This window comes from Trichoplusia ni, chromosome 1 (genome assembly GCF_003590095.1).
Source record: "Trichoplusia ni isolate ovarian cell line Hi5 chromosome 1, tn1, whole genome shotgun sequence".
Lineage (NCBI taxonomy): Eukaryota > Metazoa > Arthropoda > Insecta > Lepidoptera > Noctuidae > Trichoplusia > Trichoplusia ni.
The window spans coordinates 16469577-16489752 of record NC_039478.1 but is presented as its reverse complement, the minus strand read 5'-3'; the positions used below and the strand labels follow the sequence as shown (position 1 = coordinate 16489752).

Below are 20176 nucleotides of genomic sequence, written 5' to 3'. Positions count from 1 at the left end.
GATTGTTGATTATAATCTAAAACAGAATTACGGTATTATGCTGCCTCGAACAAGTTTTAAACGAAATTGCTACGAATATGTACTTACGTAATGCAGGTTTTGAAAATATTGAATGCATCATGTTGCAATGTTCTTTTTTACATTTTCGATTAAAATCCATTAAAATGGCAAAAGTACTCACCTTAAAAAGCCCAAAATGAATGCATTACTGGTGAGGTACAAATGTATTCCTAACGCGTTTTTCCTTAGGCGGGGCTCAGCGTCGATATCAGGGTGTGTCGTTGACGTTCACTGACTTACGCGAATGTATGACAATAAAGTACTGAATACGAAAGTTGAACATGACGGCAGGTAGCAGCCGTATAATCTAGACTAAATATAGGAAGACCCTGTCAGTTGCCACGGTTACTCAAGCTGAATAAATAAGCAGTCATACTTAGTGAGCACTATATTAATGTCGTACAATACACAGAAGTCTGTCAAGCAGTGAACATTAATTTGTTATAACTACTTTTAGTTTTATATTCCTTTAATCGCAAAAGATTAAACTTACTTGATACGAATCATCTTGACATGCGGGATGCCTTTATTGTATATTTCCCATATTACTATGGAAATCCAACATCGACAAAGTTTATATAAAACATGCAAATTCTTAAACCCATGCACAGAGACAGGTAAGAATCTTTGAGCGTTTAATGAGCCCTTTTAAAACTCGGGGCACGTTCAAATGAAACAGCAAAAGAGGTATTACTAGACGCTATCCGCCGGAAATCGTTGCTGAGACATATAATGCCTTGTACATCGGTCATTGGATCCGCTCATGTTGATTACATTACGTGGTTTAAGATTATACCCTCTTTGTACTTAGATGCTAACATTAGTAAGCACCAAGGTCTTTATTTATGGATATCTGATGGGAATAAATGAAGGTTGTCGTTTTTTTGTCAGTAATCATTGAAGGCTGATTAGGGGCTAATAAGATGATCCAGCAATTTTCAATTGACTGCGGTCTATTGAAGTTCCGATGTTCGAAATTATATATTATTCGCAAAAGCAGAACGTGTGATTGTATCGATAGATACGTCATTGTTCAAAGTTCATCCGTTAGGGAAAGATAATTAAATTGAATAAACTGCTACACACAATGCGATTCCGATGGTTTAATTGCAGTTAATTGTTGTAAATCAGTAAATTATTACAAGTTCACACGAGTAGTTTACACAGTCACGATTATGAGTAACGCTTCAAGTTTGTGCCGTTAAGCCGTTGATCGTTCGTGCCGACTCGGTACACAGTATATACAATATCGACTATGACAAAGGCTCTACAAACAATAGAACAGATTACCGGGACAACCGTGCGATTACGCCTTGAATAGACGAATAGATGAGCTTCCGTACCACCGTTTTGTTTGACTCTCACCAAACGAAACCGTCTTCCATTACGATTTTACGGCTAACTTCAACAATACACTTGAAAGTATTGCATAAACTCTGTTGACTCGAATGCGTTAATAGAATTCTGCAGGCGCTTCTCCGATGGAGATCTAATATTTCAACGAGCTTGGAGCGAAGGTAAACATGGAAATGCCTTCTATCTCACGCCCTAAATCTTTGCTCCCCGACAAGAAAATATCTTGGATATTTCCCCTCTGCCATAACCCTCTCAGTTTGAGCAATTTCCGTTGACCGTCCGGATACTCTGCACCGAGGCTTGTACATACAGGTAGGCGTTAAACGCGCACTTTATCTTGTTTATCTCAGTCGCGGAACCACTAGCAATACATCGGGCCACGAACGACAGTGTGACACAACAATGCACCCGCATACACGCCCGCAGGATAAACAAAGATGAATTCCATTCCGGGTTTAACAAAATATAGTTCCGTAACTACTTTGTCTCGACGGATGGTAACGTGATAAGGGTTAAGCAATCCGTGTGTGCTGGGTAAATTGAAACAACGTACGGTGCAACTTAATCGTAAAGCGATTAAATTATATTTGGTTAACCTACTTCCTTCACTCACGGGATGTTTGCGTCCGAACGACGACGCAATGTTTGTATTGAAAACACTGGACTGCAAACTGGGACAAATCTGTGTTTTCGTAAATACTTGTGTCCAAGAGAAACAGATATCCATTAGGGAGATTAGATCCCGACCAGCCATGAACAAGTAATGAAGCATAAAATACTACACAATAAAATCGAAGAATGCAAACATTACAGAATACGACTCTATCTAAGCTAAGGTAATAACAGTACAGTTTCACGGGCTGACGCCTACCTTTACGGCCAATTTATAGACCCTTAGAAAACATTAAATAATGTAAGGATAATTTTTTTAATAGATTTTCAGTTTGTTTAAAAGAATTACTATATTATCTTTTAATAAGTTATTTTGAACAATTTTAGCGAATTCGTATTTTTCGTAGGACAATAAACTTTCGATGCTCAGGGTCAATGCTTAGGCGTCGGGCCATTAGTACAAAGACCTCCAGTCTCGGGTCACAGAGGTCGCAAATCGGTACTTCTTCAGACAAGCTTTTATTCAATCAAAGTAATCATTTACACAACCAATTTTATTTCGCCATTATTCAATAAATAAAAATTCAAAGCGTAGCTGGCTAAATATTTTTATTTAGAGTACGGTATGTCATATCCCAAACTTCACTTAACATGTAGTCCGTAAAGCTATTTTTAGAAGTTTCGAATTAGCTTGTTAACTGTGTGGAATATTTTTTTTCTATTACACATGTTGAACTCAGCGGAGTGTTTACGGGAAGCCGGGAGCGCCCTTCTGTCGCCGATGGTCATAACGCGTGGGGCGCGAGCGATCAATACCGCAGGGCTTCCCTACTGGCATGCCGCCGACTGCGTAGCCCACTTCCGAACACCGCTCACGCAATTTCGTATACATCAATTACTTGTTTAATTCTTTGAGAAACAATTAGTCTTCGAGCTGTCGACTCAAAACTTTAACCTCCCTTACTGAAGACTTTGAAAAGACGTTAATAGACAGCCAATCAAAGCTCTCTGAAGTTGTTAAATTAAACGTTCAGGCACTCGTAATTGTGGCTGCGTCTGTATGCAAATGAGGAAAAAGCGGTCACGGACATTTATCAAATTGATAAGTGGTAATGCAAACCAACATGTGAAGATATGTGTTATCTAATATGAGTGTATTTAACGAACAATAATAATATACCGTAACCTATGTGCTCTGAGTTGTGTATGATATTTATCTTCAGTTCCGTGGTAGCGTGCGCATACGTGACTCAATGAGTTCAGCTGTGGATATGAGGCAGTTTTATTCGCCGAACAGACGGCAATTTGAGGGTTTATAACGAACTACACGAGGGAGTGTCGGCAGTCAACATGGATGTGCCGGTACCCGACACACATATTTGCTTTTACGGATGAAATAGGCATTTCAAAGTCGTTTGTTTTTTTCAAATTTTGTACAAATGATAAACATTTTATCCGGAGGAAAAGAATTCTCTACATTTTGCCGAAACTGAACCGCGTGCAAACCACGTAATAATTTATTACTTTAAAACTATTCCCCAAAAATTTGAGGAACTGCTAATGCGAGAATACGATCCCTAAAAGGGGTAAACGCGAAATACTTTCCCGTATATAATAACAAACACGGCTTAATAGCCTGGTCCTAATTTAGGTATACTTGAGGCGCTAAGGAAAGCTGGGACATAGTTCTTTCATGAAGGTAAGTACTTGTCGTCGTCTGCAATTTATGTTCTCATTCTGGAGAAAATAAGCGGGGTTATTATGGAAAGTCCGCTTACGGTGTAAGCTAAAACACTTCTTAACAGCCCAGCCAAAAGGACCCTAATTAAATGTGTTAAGTTGGATGGCAATAATGTCTAAAACAAATGCACTCAAAAGACGCGCTTTAATATAAAAAAAAACGGAATTAACTGCAAAGCGATAATAACATATTTAATGTCTAACCAATAAAAGCACACTTGTCAATTTTTACCAACGAGGTAATTGACTTTATGAAATGAAGATTGCGAGAAATTTAACATCTGCTAATATTTAAAAGTTCCGTGTTGAGAATGTGAAATCTCTTTGTAAGAAGTGAAATTATATTAAACATCTTGCAACCGTCCTTTCCACAGATTACCATTTAATTATAGAAATAAATCCCAGATGACATCACAGGAGTCTTAAACAATTGGTCTCTGATTTCATATGACTGAGTTTCACATTTAGTAAGTGTCACGTGAAAATGTGGCCGGAGTAATTATATGTCACGTGCAGACGACGCTTATTTATTATGTTTTTACTGTAGAATAGAAACGAGGGTTTGCCACCTCTGCTGTTATTAATAGAACAACACGAACTACATTTGGGCAGAGGCTGCATATTTAAGAGGAAAAGTTTTCAAAGGAGTTAACTTCGCATATAGTTTCTCTAACTAAAGTAATAATACTGTGCAGGGTGGAGGGTGCCGGAGTTTACTGTGAAATGATAAAGCACGTATGTATAATTTATAATTTTGAGGCTTTGTTAATCGTTATCATGCGCGAGTATTCGCGAGACAACAGTTTGTATCGTATTTTTATTGATTATCATGCTGTCATGACAACCAATCACTTGGGAGTTTTGGGAAAACGTAATCCCGTTAAAACAATTCAGAAAACTTTTGTTTGATCGATAAAACAAAAAACTAAGGGGCGTATCAAAATTGGCTTCTAATATTAAAAGAGCAATTACTTAATTATCAGCAAGTGTATAATTTTCAACTATTTCGGTCTACATATTTACATTATACACTAGGTTAATTAACAAAACGATGGTTATAGGCCGTTTTATGAATTTATTGTTTCCGACCGCACCCAAAGAGCCGCTGGCCGGTTCGCATCCGTTTCGTGACACCTGCGTCTAGTAACGCTGTACAAAAAAGCCTTATTATACGAATTGTTTAATACAGTAGAATAGGGTTTTTAAGCGATTGTGACTGAAAACGACTGTGATGTTACTTACGTTATCCATGGAACAACGTCAACAAATTTGTAGTCGATTTTGTTTTCTTTTACAACTCTTTTTCCATCATTTCACAATCTGAATCCTATGTGAGATATTATTCTGCAGCTAAGTAACAAAAGATTCCGTCACAAAACTGTTTATCCTTATATTCAACACGGGTCTATTTCGTAAAATTCGTTAGCTAATAAAATCAGGTAAATGTGACCCATTGTAGCCAATTTCTCTCACCCTATGTGAGTGCTATTGTATCCCCGACTTTCCGGTCACAATTGTATGTAGCCCCTTAAAATTCCCGATGTCTGAATGTTTCGAAACCCTCTCCCTTTGCCATTCCGTTATATGTAAATACTATTTATACCAAAACTGTAAAGGTACTTGTAAGTAAAGCAGTCGACGTATAATTCGCGCTTGTATGTAGTTTTAAACATTAAACAGTGTATTGTTGAGCCCCGGAGTGCGTTTGTGAAAAGTTTATGTGCCCCTCTTGGACACACCTTTGGCATGTGAGAAGGTAAAAAGATTATAACGTTATTGGAGTCTGTTTACGACTTTCACCAGTCGCGCGACTTGTATTTGCATCAAATATCCGTTGAAAAAGAACTTGTTTTATAACGTTATATAGATACAGGTTAATGTTATTACTAGATGGAATCTTAATAAATATATTAAGAATCTAGTCTAAGGTCTTCAACCTAAGCTGCCAACAATGTTCAATACCTACTTTTTCTGTAAATTAATTATTATTCTGTTTTACAGCTGTTATTAATTAAGATAAATAAGATTATTGTTATTGCAAGTGTAACGTACTCGTATAATTGTTACGACCACCTAATTAATTTAGATTTTATCCAGACATTTCACTCAAATAGACAGAATTACACTTTTATATCTTTACGACACTCAGTCAAGAGAAGATTAAGTCAATCATGACGAACTTTACGAAGATATCTCAATCGGAATTTAAACATCCGACGGGATATTGATGAAAAAATAAACACGCAGGCAAATATACAAGCAAGGCTTGAGATAGAAAAAAGTAAAGCCAAACAAACGAAATATTTACATTCAGATACAATTCAGAGTTACTGAAGTGAGGAAGAATTAAACACTTAACAATTATTTATTATACTTGCTATAAAATGATAAAAATTCAAGAAAAAAAACACCTTTTAAAATAGTAATTGTAATGAACAGCCAATTTCTCTTTTCACATCAACATCTTGTTAAAAATAACACTAAAATATTTTCAAATGTATTTTTTAAGTTATAATGTCATGAAGAAGTTTCAAAGGAACCGTGACGAAATGGACGTTGATTATGTATCGTGAGCAGCGTTATAGCAAGGGGCCACGGCCGGACACGAACCGCACGATAATCGCATATGACTTCACACTGTAACCGCTACAAGAAAATTTAATCATGACACACTGTTTGAATTAGAAACAAGTGATAGAATAAGAATTAAGGATTAACAGGCTTGTGTGAGTGTTCGTTTTGTGAACATTGATATAGATATTTGTTAGACGAGGTTTAAGAGAAAGAAGAGGGGAAAAAATTTACAATTATAGGGATTTAGCTTATTTTTATTGTTGATACTTTAATCCATCAGAATTTACAGTTATCTGGCTTTCACAGTTCATGGGATAAAGCCTGGTTCCAGACGGACAGACAGAGCAGCATAAGTTAAAAATAATTTCGCACAAGGAACACTAAGTGATAATTAACTAATTTAGATAGTTAATTATCACTTTCACAGTTTAATCAAACGTTGATGTTTCGATAGTTTTTGTCTTGTGTGATTAAGCTTCTGCAAATTCTTAGCAGCCCGTTAAATACATAACAGGTAATTAAAATGCCTGCAGTTTTATTAATGTGATAATTATGGTTTGAAATACCTGACATACCACAATAGGTTGTAAGACATCATGAACCAAGAATTATAGGTATGCATACATGTTTGTTTTATAGCTCTTCATTGTGTATGAAAAACAATGTAGTACATGTTGCTATCGGGGTCGAAAGAACAGTTCCTAATTGTAACAATCAAGAACCATTGTTTTCATGCGGGACGAAATTTGTATCGTCTAGGAGAATTTAAAATTCATACAGTGTCAGGTAGTTCAACAATGTAAAAACCTCCGCTTAGAGTTCAAGACAGCTGATAGTGCAATGTAAGTGGCTGTCACGACTAGTGTCAAGTGCTGACTGCGACAACGTTATCAATTTCAAGTAGTTTCGTCTAGTCGGGGTCGTAGCTCGCGCAAACAAATTTCAACAGACACATTTAATTTAGCAAAACTTAATAACTTGAAAGTTTAAATTATTTAAATTACTTTCGAAAACTTTAATATTTACTAATGTCTGCTAAACTAGCTGTCAGTTAAAGAAAAAGCCTTTTCTCCAGACTTTTTCTTTTTTTACCTACGCCAGAATTTATCGAGTTCTGAATTTTAAATGGGCTACAAATCTATCTACATACTTTAGCAAAATTTGTAAAGCCTAACCTCAAGCAACTAGTAAATAATATACCAAGATATTCCACGACGCTGAAGTTCAAAGGCTCTGAGGAGAGGCGTATAGAATATCTGAAGCGTAAAAGCCAACACTAGATAATAAAACACCGGGTGTAGACCATTTAGAGGTTGATTTTACCCAGCTAACAATCATGTAGATAACAATGTGAAATGAAAAACAGCATTCGCTTAAACATAAATATTCACCGGAGTCCTTACGATCCTTACGTGGGTGTTGAACCTTTCTGCCCACGCTCACTGATTATTTTAGTAAGATCACATATGTAAAATCATGTTTATTGTTTACATAATACCCTGTTCAATACCGACGCGGTCGTGGCTAATCTCTAAATCTTTACAACGGCTATACCCAATGGGTTCCTAGATACTGCAAGTCGTTTTTACTCAAAGGATTTGTATGTTATGGCTTTCTGTCATGTTTACGTGTTAGGTAATGCCGTGACCAATGTAGCGATATGAGCTTTTCTTTGGTTACATTACCAACCATTACGCTTTCAACTTATGCCCGTTATCGCAACTTCTTTCTATGTAGAACATTGTGTGGCAGAACTTATAATAAATAATCTGGTATTAATAAATGGGGATCAACGTAATGCTTTCGCAGAAATATCTCGGGCATCATTTAGATACGCTATCTGCACGATAAGATGATTTCCTTTTTAAATAAATATTATCGTGTCGAAGGTCAAATTCAAGGACTTTCACTCACTCAGGTGTGGTTGTAACATGATAATGCTATTTGTTTTCATATTTCTTCAGTAGTTTCAACTAGTATGGCTACGTGACTAGGAGACTTCATGTCGCGTTTGTGAAATAGTTCTAAAACGTGATCGAGCACGTGTTTTAAGCTATGATTGTACAAACAGTGCGTTAAGTTCGGTGTGTTTTATGTACTTTGCGACACAATGCGCAGCTGCAGATTGACCACACGCCTCGGCCCTGCTGATATGTGGTCACATACATAGCTATATGGATGTTTCTACCTCAGGGTTACCACATAACTTACACATACCATCACACTTTCGTACGAGAATTGAGCACAGTTCTAGAGGAAGTCTCAACCACATACGCAAATGGTTTGTTACACAATCTTTACTTGAATCACTTAATAACTTTGTTTTACATGTATTAATTAGGTGCAGATATCAAGGTTGACACGATAAAGTATGATATGATCAGATTAGAACCCGATATATCTTGTAAGTGCGTTGCGAATACAGCAATCAACAAATAAATTGTGGTATTAATTTTCTGGATTGTTAATTGTGCATTCAAATGTATATATATCATTTCGTTCTGTCAAACGCATTTGATATTATAGAAAATACACGACACAATAGAATCATTATATGTTTCTCTTATCGTCCTTTACACACGCAAGAATTATTATAATAGTTATCATCAAAATAACCACGCCCATTCGTGTTAGCTGTTTGAATTTACTTAGGCATGAGCACATTGAAATATGTATACTGTTTACCAAACAAACATCCGAAAACTTCGTTAGAAAACTAATTACTTTTTTTTAATTATCTGGCACGCAATTGTTTAAGAAACTTTTGTTTTAATACAACATATTTTGATCAGTCACAATTACATGGCTCATTTCACTTGAGGGTTAAGTAACGATTAATCTGATAACGCCGGGTGGTGTATAGGTACGGGACCAGTTAATATATCGAGTTACAGCCAGCCCTGAGGATTTCGTTCCCAGAGAATGGACACAGCCGGTCAGCGCGCCACGTATCATATGCTCAATTACACCGCTCTGCGACGGCGCGCCAGTTCCCAACGACCCTACCTCCTCTTATAAGACTAGTTCCACCTTTTCGTTATCATGCATCTCTAGTACCTAGTTCAAATTGACCAATTTACAGCAATCAATTATCACGTGGGTTCTATCTGCTCCCATTGTTTTGCATAACCATTTCCTACATTTGTTTGGGTAGAATGTATTTTCACGGAACCAAAAATAAATCAATGTCAACGCAACCCATTCATAAATCCTGTGCGGAAAGGGTGTCAGCATTTTCGGAATTCACAATTTAATTTTGCTGTCTAATAGAAGAGATATTATTTTATTGTCTTCAACCAGCGTTGAACCGAGGAAAATTTAAGCAAAATGTGTCACAAATAGATTTCTGAATTGTTTTTGTGCCAGGAGCATCTGGAATCACTGGAAATAACTGAGATCTCTTTGTAGTCTAACACATTCTTAAGACTCGTTCCACGTTCACGAGGAATGTTCGATATGAGGAGTCAAACCATGTTCGACGCTCGTATTGGAGCTATCTTCGGATATTGCACTGACGCCAATATGGCAACTGGCATTGAACACGATTTTGTACTTGAATTTTATTTTCCAGTGAACGTAATTTATAGACTTGAGAAAATATCAATTAGCTTTTATTTCAGCAGTTTAAGTAAAGGTTGAAGGCAAACGTTAAGAGTGTAATAAATATTTATTAACATAAACCTCTGCCACGCAATAATAACGTGTTTACTGATACCTAAACGAAAATTATACTTCAGACTGGCTGCTAAACGTGGGGGCGCGTTAACTCTTTTTTAAGAGTGGAGGGACAACATTTTATTTTTGCGTTGTCAGAGGTTTGAAGCTGTTTGGAGAGCGTTCGCTTGGCGCGTAATTATGACGCACGCCCTGAAGGGTTTCACACATTCTCGTTTCAACAAATACTTTGTTCGGAAACAAGCAGTTAGGGAGACTAATATTAAAATAGTAATAAAATACGTTTTAATAAAGTAGAAAAAGCTATAGAGATCGTTATGATAATTCAATACCATCGAGTAGCTACTATATGAGGCCTAGTCAAATAACTTACATACGCATAAAATAGAATGTTTATTTGGACATTCTGCTACCCAAGTGGAGCCTTATGGCCCGTTATCGATTAGAATAAACGACAGGAATTCGCTCTACGCTATCGAACAATAAATATTTCTACTTAATCGAGTTCATTGCAAGCGGACAAAAACCGGTATTACCTACAATATGATTTTGTTTTTCGTTCAAAGAAAAAAAGCTTGTAGAAATGATTGTGTTGTGGTGTTTGACGGTGTTTGCCCCCCGTGCTAGACGGAGCGGCACAGTAAATACATTACCAGGTCCCTGAACTTGAGTTTCAATTGCACATTATATTTTTAGCTTGGCGCGTACTAACTAAAACTGTCCGACTGTCCGTGCCTTGCTTAGTTGGAGATATGTAGAGGCAATAGATAAGATTGCCGTTAGGAATCGATTAACTCATAATAATTACCGACAGTTATGGATACTATTTCCTGGTAGATCAATGTTTTTAGTTGTAACTTGTAGACTTAACCCGAGATTGTTAACGTATGAAAACATTAAATATTAGCTGTTGTCGACGACTTGGTCTGCGAGAGTTTGAAAATATAATGTTAAATAATGTTTAACGTATCTGGAGTTCGTAGCCCGCTCTTTTCTAAAATAATTATTTGCTTTTTTTCATATTATTTCTTTTCTATTTAAAGGACGGAAGGTTGAGGCATGATCGATTTAAACACGTAATTCATGGTTCGACTGAAACATGTAGAATCGTTAATTAAATATGTGGATTCAAGCATTTTACCACAATGCCCAAATAAAATCCAATAACATTAAACTACTCAGGTAGTCATATATTAATAACTTATAAAACATGCTATTGAACTAAAAATATGTCTAAATGTCAACATATTCAATGTCTAATTACCTATTAACGTGCGTATAAATGACAGACGTTGAGCAATTAAAAGTATACCATTTCAACATTCACGACAATAGCAATTCTTAGAAGAAATATAAGAATGTATTCAGTCCATGCACTTCTAAAAACTTCACGATCTAATTACTAGAAGCAGATGAAAAATAAACCGTGTAACTAAATTCCACCGGTTTAGGAATTCCGTCGTCACGTGAAGCAGTAAAAATTCATCGTCGACCAAGGAGCCGAGTTTCATCATAATTTGCTTTATGCCGGCTAGACTAAACCCGTTGGCTATGTGAAATTACAAATGGAATACGTATTGCGCTCGCTCTCTGGCAAATAGAATGATTTACTGAATATAATTGGAATTTATTTCTAAGAAAAAAATACATTTTAGACATGTGAGAAATATGAACGTTATAGACGCTTTCTTTTTAATAAACGCTTTGAAGTCTTCATTCGAAATAACGAATGTAACTCTATACTTTGTGAACGTACAAGTAAGCAAGGAGGTACAGAGCTGTCTAACATTAATTCGTGAAAGTGTAGTTTTAGTTGTTTAGGGGCGAAATTCAAACACAGGTGCGGAACTCCACAAGTAATACATGAAACACCTATTTGTACGAGACGCGGTACAAGTGTAATACCATCAGGTACTTAATTATAAATATTTATCAGTACTCCGATGTGTATGTTAACGTCATAATTGTGTCATATTTTTTCACTCTGTCTATAAAGAAACGAAAGAATTCAACAGCTGACTGCATACAGGTATAAACACGGTGATGTAACGACAGGCAATACCTATACAACTACTTGCTGACACAATGAGGTCCGTTACGACATTACGGGTTTGCTTGTAAACAAATATCCAACAATGCATTGAATCAATATACTTGGATAGCTGTATAGCCTTGTATATAAGGATGTATTTTAAAACAAACAATCTAGTGCTTAATAGTAAACAATGAACTGATTATAAAACTAAATTTCTCTAATCATCATAACTAAACCACGCCCTTAATTTTGGCTTGCCGCTATTTAAATATCCAAGTTCGTAGTTTTCGTTGTTAAAATATTGATATGATTGTTGAAACTTTTGGCGTTGTTCGGCACGTCGACGGTCCTAAAAATTCCATCCCAAAAGCCAGTAATAGGGCAGTCTATGCGCCCTCCGCTCTCGTTTTTCGTCAAACGAGCCCCATCGGGCTTTCAGAAACCGTAATGGTGGTCTCGACCCGAACCAATCGTTTCTATATAAATTGAAAGCAAACTTGAAACAAAGAGGTACAACCAAGTAATTTTATTTCATTTTGTTCTCATAATAAGTACCTACGAGAAGAGTTTGTATACGTATATTTTTGCTCGGAAACATTTATATTTAGGAGAAATACCTTGTTTCTCAAAATATTGTTAACTAAGTTTTTAAGTAGTTAGGAGGATTCCGGAGACATATTTTCGTCTCAACAAAGACTTCGTGTTGCCTCGCAGTAAAGAGAACTATCAAAATGTATTATTTACTCAGGTATTTACAAAATATTTTGTTTTCGTGTAAATGAATTCAAGTAACGGAATTGAGTTCTAGGTAACAAAATGCTAGGTGCTTTGCGATTCAAACAAATTGTGTATTCACGAAGGTCGTTTCTGAATGGGCGCTTGTTTCGCAAAGAAGTACCCATTAACATAAAGCGATGTCTTTTTAAAGTAATCGTCAGACCGGCACCCCACCATAAAAGAGGCAAACTGCTGTATATTCCTGTGTTTACTTCAATCACGTTGTTAGACAGCTAGGTGAAGTGTAGCAGACGTGAGAATCTTTGTGCGCTGTGTTTCGCGGCCAACCGCTCATTGGTTTGACGACCTAATGGCCGGTCGGTTGCGTAATAACTGCAATTAAATCGGCGCTGATCCCCGCAGGGTGCCATGGACCATTGTCAATCTTGACAGCGTTTCATTACACCGCCAAGGACTGGCTTATGAGTATTGTTGCTATTATTCACTGCCCTATTTAACTCAATCGTGTCACGGTGTTCCCATACGCGGTGTTATATAAATAACAATAAATAATTTGCCTCTATTGAGAAATTCCAGTATAATAAAAGAATTAAGGCGAGCACTACACGTAGCATGCAATTCAGTAATTGTGTTACGGGGAAAGTAACAAAGGCGTATAGATTTTTGCTTTCAATGAATATTCACCAGGTTTGTTTGGATAACATCCAACGTTGGATAAAACTGTGGAACTCCGAAAGTGATTATTCGAAAGCGCTACACTCTTAATATTGAAAAAGGAAAAATATTTACAAAGTATCAATTAATTTTCGTTAAAATTATGATATGCGTCTATCATTTTACGTTACAGAAATGTTTAACCTTAATTGGAATAAATTAAACTTTATTAACGGAACGTTACCGATGTTTTTTAATGCCATTTGAGCTTGGCTGACTCTCCCTCTCTTTCACCAAATATCTTCTTGTATTATTTCTTCTAATTAATGAAACTTAATAAATATAAACTTGGACCAATAAGGTGTTTCATTATACTTGTATAATAACACCAATACAGATACTATCTTCCTTTTGGGGGTGGTAATGAAAATGTTATAGGTAAATTTGAAGGCTTTCATTATTAGAGCCTACTTAACTGATTGGTGCTTTTCTATTTTCTACGGTAGGTAATACATATAATCGGATTTTCCCATCCTGTAGCGGTCAACAAACTACGGCAGGGTTGTGAAACCCGCTTAAACCTATACTTTCCAAAGTTCAACGATCCGATACACGCAGGGTAACAATGTAAATGAAATTCTATAACCTTCACAACATAGAGACCATAAAAATGACCGCGAAATAGTTGGTAATATTATACGGTATTCTAGTGCTGAGCCGACAGGATTTGTTTTAAAAAATCCTGACCTTTCCGATTTGTGAACACCGGATTATTGCTTAGGGGAAGCTCAAAAGTAGGGGAGTTTCAGCTTTTATTTATAATCCTTTTGCTTATATTCGAGCTTTTTTTATTGGAAAACAAAAGACTTCTACACCGTAGAAACAAACGGTAAAAAATATAAAAATTAACTGTAGGAGACAGTTATGTTCATACTCGCTCATAAATTAGAAACAATAATTCATCCTTTTTGCTGCATTTCCACTAGTTATGCTAGTCATTTGTTTTAGAGGACAGATTGAATTACGTACTTTAATTACCTAATCCTACACATACTATTATTGAGCTTCTATTATTGAAGCAAATTTGTTTCATTTGTTTCTTACGTTACACTTTCCATTCTATACATTGATAGTGTTAGCCTATCGTTAGAGTAACGAAATGTGTGCCACTAGAAACTAGTAACAGCATTACTGAATATTAACATTATTAAAAGGTAAAGCGACAAAATTTTGTTACACAAATAGATAAGAATATGTTTGTGGCTAAACATCTATGACCGCAATCCTTTTCGCGACCTTTTTGATCGTATACCCTAATTAAATATTTCTCTACCTATGTGGGACCGTTTAGACCCAAAGCGATTGTCGATAACGGTGTTTTCCGTATTCCAAACACTTAAGGTTGTTTAATGCTGTTCTGTTTTCGATATGTAAATATTCTGTTTACAATTATTCGTAAGTGTCGTTTTAGAGAAATATTTTAGTATCTTGTTTTCCAACAAATCATAAAAATAAATTAATCCTATCCCTGTTATTTATTAATTTAAATTATATTGCGTATAATTTTATGTTGAGCAACTTTCACGGCTTTATATACTGAGAAATTGTTAACAATACATATAAATTATACGCCCCCATGTTATAAAGAAATTTGTTACGAAAACAATGCTACATTAATTGTAGATTTCACCGTCAAGACGGTACATAGAAACTTATAATAATAATATATAATATATCCTGGGACAACTCACACACGGTTATCTGATCCCAAGCTAAGCAGAGCTTGTGTTATGGTAACCAGACAACTGATAAACTTACTTAAATATTTCTAAATACATACATATTATAGATAAATTACACCCAGACACCAGAACAAATGATCATGCTCATCACACAACATTTGTCCTGGGCGGGAATCGAACCCACGACCTCCGGTATAGCAGTCATTGTCACTAACCACTAGACCAACAGGCCCGTCCGTATAATAGTTTTAATGTTAGAAGCTGGCAGAAAATTAACTTTTTTTTAATCAATTCCAGGTCAATTTCTCTGGAATTCCATAACTCACCACTACGACCAGGCTTTACATGACTCGTACCTGAAAAAAATAAACAATTATTTTATAAACCACACAAAATAATTTTAAAACAGAATTACGATCAAAGAAACTCACGTACAAGGACAAACAAATTATACCTTTTAAAAACGCGTGAATTGTAAAACTGTGGCAATTAGGTACTTCGGACGCAAGGACAGCTTATATGGACTTTGGGACTAAATAAAATGTTAGCCAGTACTGTCTAGACACAGCCACGTATTTTATCTCTATGTTCGCAAACGTTTTACTCATTCTAATGGCAAGAATATCTACTATTTGTTTAGTTCTTGACGTTGAAACACGAATGTTTCGTGAACTACTTATTCCGTTGCTAATTAGGACAGAACGCTAGAATCTGTATGAGCTATGTATATACAAAGGTTATGTTTCAATGCTGCTAAAATAGGTCTAGAGGTCTAGACGTGGTGACTTCAAATAATATGATAGTGGTTGTTGGAGCGTGTGGGCGCAATACACGGCGTAGTGCCTCTTTTCCACATTCGCAATACGTTACTTAGAGTTGGGCTTAAGGCCCCTTGATAAAGAAAATTAAATATTTCTTCTTTGATGTTTGTTTATTTATTTTTTTGTTTCTTAACGATTCACACACCGTCAGTTTGACTCTCAACAACGCCGCGTCAGCTCATGATCAAGGGCTCTGGTTGGGCCAGAGACCGTTCGGGCAATTCCTATACATTCGGGTGAATAAACCGTTTTTAGATAAATAATTATTAAACCCCACACGCATGTTATTATAGTTATATTATTTGTTTTCCTTAACTGATAGTGTTCATTCATCATACACACAAATAACAAATTCGTCAATGTTTCTAATCATACAGAAAGTTTTATAATTAAGACGAAAACAGTACGAATGCTTTCTAATATATTCGCTTCCATCCTCAATTTAAGTGATCTTCGTTTCCAAGAAGACATGGATGAATAAACATAACATTCGTGCTAGTCTTGCGATCCGTTGAAATGAACGGCCATTGCAATTACTGACAATTCTTCAAATGATTTCACCAATCTCCAAATAACATTTCCTAAGACGCAATTTACTCAACTGTTTATGAATTTGCATGGTGATTACAAAAAAATACTTCACGCAAAAGCTAACTGGGTCTTAACCGAATCAGTTGTATGAAATATTGTTTCATTATTTAGGCTCCATAAAATTGGCCTCTATTTTTCGTTAATAAGTCAGGCAAGATTATACGGTATTATAATTAATTTTCATTTAGGTAGACGAACAAGTTGCTAAATAATAAAGGTATCTTTATTGCTCTGTTCATAAGTAAGGCTCATTGCAAAACGTCTAGCTACTAAAGTACAGTTACAATCGCGCGGTCTCACAGTATCTTTAGATCATGTTGACCGTCACAAAATATTGTGTAAGCTCATTTAATAGTTTTGAAGGACCGGCCCATTGTTTGGGCGTCATGCAGCTCAATTGTTTCCGATAATACGCCTCTTTGTGTGACCAACGCGCAACACTCAGAGGTTTTAAGACAGAGGCGTTTCACATTTAGTCGGGTAAGAAGTAACGATATGATTGGTAGTCGATAGTCGATTTCGGTTAACGGCCACTAAGGCGAGGTCAGCGCACCACAAACATCGGAGACGCACTGCCATTCCGAGTTTTATGGTGTTTTATCAAGGTACCGTTGAAGCAACTTCAGTTTTACTACTCGACAACTTTGTTTAGAACAGAATATTCGAGTCAAAAACAAACATTTGTTGAAACAATATCTCCATTTTCGAGCGGCTTTGGAATTCTACCAAGTTCAGTGTTCCCCTAAAAATCTATATTTATCATTACTATTTTGGTGATTTCAAAAGGATCGTTCACATTTCAATCATCATAACAGTGAACGTCAATTAATAACTAGTTCAATCCGTGCCGGTTACCCTTCTCTAAATGGTTGAAACTGAGCCCTTTGAAGTTCTGCTCACGAATATGATATATGGTAAGGCGAGCCCCTTTCAACATCACTCGCCTATTTCTTAATTTATTACAACCGTTTAAACTTTGAACACGATAATACAATTAAACTCATTTCTTGAAATCCGGTGGTTAAAGAGTTATTGGTTTTGTGGATAACGGTCAAGCAGCTTCAGTGCCTCCAGTACACATATAACTATATTTGATATTGTCTGTAAAGAAATGGCAATTTCTTTAATTAACGGATGGTCTATTTTAATAATCGAGTTGAAATATAATTGGATGTAAAGCAATACGTTAGGTCAATGCTTTTATCCCCAGACATTTTGGTCACGCACTGCTAATTACTTATCCCTGGGGACGGGGCTTTTATGGGTCATAGTCATAACCATAGCTAATTTGGGAACACAAACAAATACTCCTATACGTATAGTACTTAAGGTAATTAAGTACTTGTACGGTTGCATATTTATTTATGGAGGCGAGATTTTTGATCCATCGCAATGTTAAGCCGTAAATGTTCGTCGAATACGGGTATTTTAATCCACCGCTACATTGAACGGTCGTTAATAATTATTGCGTATATTTACCACGCTTGGCAAACGTTATCGCTGTATTTTGTTATCAGCAAAAGTGAAATATTTGCAGCTATCCGCTGGATATTAATCTTTCATTTAAATTTTATGATGATTGTGCAAGGAAATCTAACTTTATGAAACATGTATTTAATAAGTCTTGTAAGCTCAGTTTCATAATTACATAGAAAATAAAGGCAAATTACTTTCGAGTGTGATATATAAAAAAAAAGAAAAACAGAAGTTTATAGCCTTAACAATATAAACAACAATAAGGATTATCGAAAATTTAGATGAATCCCGAACACGCTCACACGCTCTTAAAACAGCTGAACAATACTATTCTATAAATAAATGGTTTAGTGTGTAATATCTCAGCCCGCATACGAACAAACTATCAGCCGCTAATCCCGCATAAGCTACAATTTTATTACTGCGTGATGATGGAGCAGATTAACTAATGGTCCTACAGTTTGTTGGGTTAATTGAATTTCATTTGAGATTATGCTTACACGCCCATTGAGAAATCTCCGCTTAAGATTTATATACAACTTATATGATGATGTATTGAAAGTGAATGTAAATTAAATGGCGAAAATTCGAATACTTATGCTAATTTTGTAATGGAGAAAATGGAATGTGAGAACTATGTTTGACGATAAGTAGGCTGCAGTTTAAGTAAAGTTTTAACTTTCGCTCATTGATTGTTTTGCAATACATTTTAGGGATCTTTAGAACTTAAAATCAGTTGAAGCGCGTCTCCGATCTGCGCCACTGAGAAATCCGTAATAAAAAAAAGGGATGGTAAAAAATGTATCACCCATCATATGACTCTTGATTTTTCGTTGTTTAACCTGGATGTTTAGTTTAGGACCAGCAACATTCATCTATATTAATATTCCTTAGAACAACATACATATTTATAGAAAACGCAAAGCCAAAAACGGTACTATGCACTGTTTGACACCAATAGATCAACGCGGTGTGGATTAATCCAACCATGTCTCCCAGCCTCATCGACTATCAATATTGATCAATTGGTTTGTTGCAAGGCGATATCCTTTATGGTACCATTATCTATACTAATATATAAAGCTGAAGAATTTGTTTGTTTGTTTGTTTGAACGCGCTAATCTCAGGAACTACTGGTTCGATTTGAAAAATTCTTTTTGTGTTGAATAGACCATTTATCACGGAAGGCTATAGGCTATATAACATCACGCTGCGACTAATAGGAGCGAAGATACAATGGAAAATGTAGAAAAATCGGGGTAAATTCTAACCACGTGGACGAAGTCGCGGGCAACAGCTAGTTTGGACATAAACAGGCAAAGGGAACTAATTACAGCGAAATCAGGTTAACCACGAAGTTGATCGTAATGCTTAGCAGTTTTTTAATGACCCGCAGGCGATTAACCTTTAAATGCTAAAGTATCCCTTCGAAATGCCACGCACATTTAAACATGTCACAGATAATGTTCTTGATACATATAAAGCTATACTGATCGTATCTCGCTAAGATTTAAGCAAATATGCTAATGATCTGTGTTTTATGGTATTACACTGGTACGTGGAGAACCAGTAATCCAATCTTGTGTATCCAGATGTGGAAATATAACTTAGGTTATGCTAGTATTCTTTTCTTTTTTGTTTAAATTGTATTTGTCTTATTTTTCTTTCCAGATATTTATACACCGAAGTTTTTTATTTTCTGATTCATTACTCCTTTCGCTGGAAGTGATTTCTTTAAGAAATAAGGAGTGCCTTTGTACGTACTTACGCTCTTTCCGATTTTTAGTGTTACATTTAATTGTTTGTCTCCATAAATTACTAAATAAATTAATAAGATTGAAATCAAAAACGATAACGTCCAAAATACGTTTATTTTCCCGAAGAGAACACTTTATTAATAGATCTACAATTGTTTTGAAACGTACTGCATTCTAAATAAATTTAGCTAAACAAAACATGCTATTATAAAATAATTTATCCTTGAAACAATGGCGTAATGATAGTACCGTCCAACCTCTCTAACACCATACTTAGTAACGAAGATTACCGTGCAGTAATCACATCGAGTTCCGAAAGTCATCACTAAGCTGCCATCAACAAGT

The 20176-nt window shown here is 35.8% G+C and overlaps 1 protein-coding gene across 6 annotated transcripts in view; it reads right to left on the bottom strand.

Moving 5' to 3' along the window:
• Positions 1 to 20176, bottom strand: part of LOC113497265 (tyrosine-protein kinase Src64B) — a 65757-nt gene that overhangs the window by 19428 nt on the left and 26153 nt on the right. For 3 of the 6 annotated variants that reach the window (XM_026876741.1, XM_026876784.1, XM_026876756.1), the window contains exon 2: positions 15513 to 15542. The exons of 2 other annotated variants lie outside the window; for them this stretch is intronic. The gene's annotated coding sequence lies outside the window, so the exon portion shown is untranslated. Of the gene's footprint in view, positions 1 to 181; positions 515 to 15512; positions 15543 to 20176 lie in introns of those variants that run through there. One more of the 6 variants, XM_026876775.1, reaches the window with a different exon arrangement.